Raw genomic sequence first — 5,903 nt, 5'->3', positions numbered from 1 at the left:
CAGCCGTGGACAAGGAATCTATAAAGATTCCGAAGAGTTGGTTTATTTGAAAGAAAAACAAATGTTTTTATACGCGATTTAAACCAGATAATAATATTCTTAACCATTTTATGTGTCTAATATATTTTTATCACACTTGTTCGGAAGTAGTGAAAATGCGACAAAACTAAACGGTATTTTTATCACACGGTTAACACTTTTTATTATTTCTAAGCTGTTAATGAAAATTTCGGAAATATATATGAATGAATAACGTACGCACACAAAACGCACACACTCATAGCCCAGCTCTAGGGACACACACATAGACAACCACAATTACACCCAAACTCACGAGAGAAATAAATGTAGGCCATACAAACATATCTCCGGGCCCGAGAACCGAACTCGGGACCTCTGCATGGCAGTCCAGCATGGTAACCGTTCGGCCACAGAGGCAGTTAAAAATAGGCACCTCATATTAACATCATGTTTTTTTTTTAATCAGACTTTGAGGAAGCCATAACTATTAACAAAAACAAAGATAATAATTATAAATCTGAAACAATACCGTTAAAGTTACTTTGTATGCATACAGCCCTGCGCTCGCGTGCGTAGTTGGCCTATAGCGCCGCGCCCTCCCTCCGACTCAATCAATCTCTTAAAACGTTACATTTTCCAATAGAACCAATCGCAAATATGCATGCACTATTTATTCGTACAAATTTTTATAGTCTTGTAGCATTTCCATAGTAGTTTCGACAAAAGAACTTTTAAAAACTATAACACTTTTTTTATACCAAGTGACGGGACGAACAAGTCGGGCACCTGGCGGTAAGCGACACCCCTGTGTACTACAGTTGCTGTGCCACTCAGAGCTCTAAATCATAAAGATCGAAGTAACACTGCCACTGCGCCCGTCACCCTGAGACTTAAGTTGATAAGACCCATGTGCCTGTAATATCACCAGTACACTTACACTTCCAAACCGGAACGCAGTAATACGTACATTACTGCTTGGCGGCATGAATAGGTAAGATGGCAGTACTTCCCTGGACGACTTCTTTCATAAGGAGCTCTACTGCCATTCATATGTATATATCAAGCTTATCAAGCATTAAGCATCAGAAGAGAACGCTGCACAAGAAATAATTTAATTCCTTTATTTACTTTTTGTTTTATGTCTATAACACTTATATTGAGAATGTGTAAATATGTATCTTTAAACCTCGTTTCTGCAATAAAAACTTCTCTTTCGTCCGTAATTTTTTGCAATAATTAACTGCAGATTCTTAGATTTACTAAAGTACCGGCACGCTGTGATGGCCGTTTTGACGTTTGTGCGCTCATCAAGTTTCGTATTAATTCACAACTACGTTGAAGGAGCTAATTGCTGCACATTGTTGTCAATAGTGACGTGTTATAAAATTTATGGATGTATAATTTTACGACACAACTCGGCCATTGTTTTTCGATCGTTATTTATAGGATCGCTGTCCAGCATAACTTGTACCTCCGGAAAACTCGCGTCAAAGCTCAGTGCAAAACAAAGCCGTTTCTAATTGACGACATATTAAGTAAACATTTATATTTCCGTTTTATTAAAAGTTTTTAATCAGTTACCTCTTGCAATACTAGTTACAAATCTAAAAACTTATAGATACGACTCGCATTTGATTGTATTTTTTTCGATAATGAATTGAGATTTGACCACAATATTCTAATCTGTCAAAACGGCCATCATAGCGTGCCTGTACTGTAATAGTTATTTTTGTATATTTAATGCTTAGAGAATGAAAGAAAATAGTCTATGGGTCGTATTCTAGAACAGTACTCAATGCTCAAGTCAGGATTTGAGTATGTTTTAAAGCACTCGAAATCATACTCGATTCCCTTCCATTAGGGTCGTGTTTCCAGTGCTTGAAATCATACTCAGATCCTGACTTGAGCATTGAGTAGAGTTCTGGAATACGACCCTAAGATTTAATGGCTTTTGTCTACATGAAACTGGTCTATGGAATTCTAAACTGCTGTCATTAAGTAATAGATTTAAAAAAAGTTAAGTTGAATTTAATGGTAAATATTTTTATTAACTACAAAATAATGATTTTATCATTTATTGTCATTAATGGTAAATAACTTTAGTTGCTAAAACTTTGCCATATAGATTTTAGTACCTTAAACACCCTGACTTGACCTGACCTGGTTATATAATTGATACTGACGCACAAAACAGGAAGCTCTATTAATAAACATGTTTATTATTAGAAACCTGTTCAATTTAATTTCAGTTCGTTATTAAATTCAAAGTCAATGTCAAAAATTATTTAGTAAAATAAATTAACACTTGAAAACGTCATTTTTAGTATTATAATTTTTTTAAGCTACTGTTTCATTCACTGTGCTGACTTCCCTGAGAAGAAAGAGCAAAACACACTCGGGGTTGGCCTTTTCAAATAAACTTAAATGCTATGGAATACACTTTGAATCAAATTTGTGTGGAATGTAAAGAAATGTATTTCCATACATCTTTACCTAGCACGTTGTCTTCAATTTTGTATTTTTTTTTTATACCAAGTGACAGGACGAATAAGTCGTGCCACTTCCAAGTGGCGCAGGAGCACGGCTTCAAATCGCAAAAATCTGAGTGACACTGCCACTGCGCCTGTCACCCTGAGGCTTAAATTGATAAGTCCCATGTGCCTGTAATTTGAAAAACGGTAAATAAGTTTGACATTAAAAAGTGATAAAATAATATAAAAAAAAGTGATATCGTAAGTATATTTACGATGTGCGAACTTAAGCGTTCTTATAGAGTATGATATAAACCGCTTCAAAAACAATTTTCAGTTGAAGTTACATATACAAAATAAAGCAATAAGTCAGTCAAAATAAGTTAACGACTTATATTTTTAAATTAGGCAACCAGTGAGCGCAAATCAAGGAAAATAATTTGAAGTACCATGCAAAGAAATGTTGAACAACCAGTACCATTAATTTGGTCATTACTTTACAATTATTTTGCAACAATATTTAAATACCTGCTCATAATGGTCAGAAAACTATTTCAAAATAAAAATACAAAACCTACATTTCTTTTGTAGTTAAAAGTCGGTAGAAATCTTACTGTAGCTTTTATTTTAAATGAATTATTTATATCGGGAATTAAGATCTGTAATGGTACTGAAACTGTCCATTAAGGGTTCGATCTCTCTTGTCAGCAAATTTCAGCTCAGCATTCTTAGTGGTTTCGCCAGTTAGTTTATATCTGAGCTCGCATCTTCTTTTCCTTTGCCATCCCAATCTGTGCTACGCCAAAGTCGCATCAACCGCCGGTGACTTTAAAAATAGTGTGTACGACAGGTGACAACATTCGAACTGGAAAAGTCCGCATCAGCATCTCCTTACATTTTTAATTAACTATTCGCATCTCCGCCCGGCATTGAGCTGTGTGCGCAAGTTTTTTCATGGTGGTGTTATTGGTGGTCGACCGCATGTAAAGAGGAGAAGCAGTGTGAGCAAGCCCTTCCGACATTTTGGATATAAACGGCTTCCCTTTCTTTATTTTGCGAACCCACCTATTCCGCAGCTCTCCTCGAGCCATCGAAGGTTTATAATTTTTTTCTTATTTAGCGTCACCAATTAGGAAAAAAATCTTTTAATACAATAGAGAACAGAAGGGGGCAAATGTTTGAACATTTGTTACGTAATGATACATTTGTGAGAATGACGACTGAGGGAAAGATAGGAGGAAAATGGATGAGAGGAAGTCCAAAAATGTCGTATAGTGAACAGATAAAGAAAAAAATCAAAGTGAGCAGCAATAAAAAGGTCAACAGGTTGGCTATAAACCGTGAGGAAAGGAGAAGGCTACGCTAACAAGAGCCTGGCTCCTAAATATTTCATACTAAACTCGTGTTTGATATTAGGTTTCATCCGCGCACTTAATGTATTCACTTGATAAAGTATCATCGACAGGTTTCATGATAAATCAAGATCAAAGGAAAAACCCCATTCAAAACAGACGTGACAAAAAAGATCGTTTCTTTAAAAAAACACGGTTACAAATTTAAAGCCAGCCAAAATTGCAGGGTAGTTTGTTGAGTAGGACTGCAGTGCAGTACTACAAGTCGGATCCAACCATAATACACATTAATCTAACTCAATTTATTATTTAAAATCTATTTTAACTAGAAGTTTTTTTTTAATAAAAAACTTTAATTAGTTCTTTTAACCTGGCTGGAAATATTTAAAGCGGTACAAAAACTATAGTGTTATAATATACCAGGCACAATTAAATGCTTTTATAAGGTACCTAATCATAATCTCGAGTAAGTAAAAGGATTTCATCAAAAGTTACATTGGTAAGATAATTACTCAATATACTGACATTTGCGAGGATGCGCTGGCGCAGTCGGGGCCCAGTGAAAGGTCGCGAGTATGCCTAAACGGTTACTGACCTAAAATGCGGGTTCGACAAACCCGTATATTTACCGAACCCAAAATTTTGAATATTTTAAACTTCACGAAGTAATTTATTTTAATCAGAGGAAAAATTCTGCAACAAAAATGTGCAGTTTCTCTCTTTTTTATTCATGTTTGTCTGCAAACAAACTGACGGTTACAAAAATCAAAATGCAAAGAAATAGCTTTCTGATAGCTTCAATTTGTTCATACCGTCACCTGTTCATGTTTTATGTGTACGTACTAGTAGATTGAAGTCTTTAATATTTTAAAAATGTATAATAATTTGTTTATTATATTTTATGCTCTATGTAATCATTACCATACCAAGTGACGGAACGAGCAAGTCGTGGGCCTGGTGGTAAGCGAGATGCCTGTCCATAACAGTTGCAGTGCCACTCAGAGCTTTAAATCACAAAGATCTAAGGAGCACTGCCACTGCGCCAGTCACTCTGAGATATAAGTTGAAAGGCTCATGTGCCTGTAATTTCACCTTTCACAGATCCTTGCCTTCCAAAACCGGAACGCAGTAATGCTCGGCTGACCGAACTCTTTCACAAGCTAATTTTATGTCTCGATTTAGTACGCACTACACAATATATTCGTATTTATTCATTCCCAATGCAGCAGTATCTTAAAAACCTTTGATACATTTCTTGATAACATGTACTAGCGTACAACAGATTTATTTTTATTAGACACAGAAAACAGTTCACATTCAGAGGTATATGTATATAACAGAAATATGCGATTCAAGTCTTAATTTAGAATATAAACCTAAAACATGTTTATACTGATATAACAAGCATGACGCAAACATGTTGGTTTAAAGAATAACCAACGCCATTAGTAATTGCACTTTCTTGCAATTACTAATGGCAATAAAAACTAACATGTAGATGTAAATTTACGATACCAATGAGGAAATTGGTTGCAAGTTTTTAAATATTATTCTGTGACCTCCAGATTCCGATATTAATGAATCATTGTATGTTCAGCATATTCTAGTCAAATAGTCAAAAGATTAAAAAAAAATGAAAAAATTAGGAGAAACCATATTATTATAGAGCCAACTAACTTTTTTTGTCTGTCTTTGTGTAGTATTTGTTGGGTGTGATATGAGTGTTACTTTTGAGTATCATCTTGTATGTAATTAAAGCTAGCTGGCTATACATGAAATGGTAAGGAAAAGCTGTAACCTATCACAAATAACCCTACGTTCCTACCTAACAGCCCTAACAATACACTACTATATATACATATATAGATAGGTAGAGGAAGCCTGTTACCATGCGACCTAAGGTAACAGACGGAAGGTGGGAAGAATAAAGGGTGCAAGGAGTGGATTTTCTCACCGCCAGTCTCACAGACTCACAAGACTGATCAGATAAGCTGACGACTAAAGGTGTCTTGTATTAGGAAGTTTCAGAAATAAAATTCCAACTCCTTGTGTTCTTCGT

The sequence above is a fragment of the Hyposmocoma kahamanoa genome, unplaced genomic scaffold (assembly GCF_003589595.1).
Source record: "Hyposmocoma kahamanoa isolate Upper Pololo Valley unplaced genomic scaffold, ASM358959v1 78, whole genome shotgun sequence".
NCBI lineage: Eukaryota > Metazoa > Arthropoda > Insecta > Lepidoptera > Cosmopterigidae > Hyposmocoma > Hyposmocoma kahamanoa.
The sequence above is the reverse complement of the archived record's forward strand: the minus strand, read 5'-3'. Positions refer to the sequence as shown.